Raw genomic sequence first — 593 nt, 5'->3', positions numbered from 1 at the left:
GCTTCACTTTGACTCTTCAGTTTTTCAAAATCAGCCTAAAAACAGAAAACAATATTTACTGTCAGTTGTAGCAACAGAACAAAGAAGTTCATCATAAACTTCTCCGACAGAAGGAAACACGATGTGGTCAGCAACCTTTAGTTTGTCGTTTTCTCGCTCCAGGGCAGCGATCTTGTCTTGATTTGCAGGTGCGCTGGATTTCTTTAGCGACTCATTTTCCCTCTGCACCCTCTCCACCACCTTCTTCATCAACCCAATGGTTTTCTCGAGTTCAGGTACAGTTTTACCGCTGTGACCAGTCTGATGAGAAACACGTTACAAATCACGATCATGGTAAACAGTTGGAACATTGAGCTTCTTTTCAATTTGTTTCATGGGTCATGGGGATTTTTATTACCTCATACATAGACACACTATGTGTAGGTTTAGACTCCTATTTATGTGTCCAGTTATTTCTGGGAAAGTAATCATCTATAGAAAGACAATAGGTGACTTTAGGTGAACTTACTCCAGGTATATGAGACAGCTTTTTCTTCACCTCTGCCTTTTCCTTTTTCAGTGCGCTGCACATCTCCTTAAGGTCTGCAACTTGA

At 40.8% G+C, this 593-nt stretch overlaps 1 long non-coding RNA gene across 1 annotated transcript; it reads right to left on the bottom strand.

Moving 5' to 3' along the window:
* LOC147819929 (uncharacterized) lies at window positions 1-587 on the bottom strand. The gene is made up of 3 exons (XR_015438609.1): window positions 509-587; window positions 136-300; window positions 1-35 (listed from the first exon to the last, which is right to left on the bottom strand). It is a non-coding gene; the product is annotated as an uncharacterized LOC147819929 (long non-coding RNA).
* Between the last annotated feature and the right edge of the window lie 6 nt (window positions 588-593).

This window comes from Seriola lalandi, unplaced genomic scaffold (genome assembly GCF_002814215.2).
Source record: "Seriola lalandi dorsalis isolate HSWRI2012SDOR001 ecotype SW California unplaced genomic scaffold, Sedor1 jcf7180002014779, whole genome shotgun sequence".
NCBI lineage: Eukaryota > Metazoa > Chordata > Actinopteri > Carangiformes > Carangidae > Seriola > Seriola lalandi.
Note: the sequence above shows the minus strand (reverse complement) of the source record. Positions and strands in the feature narration are given on the sequence as shown.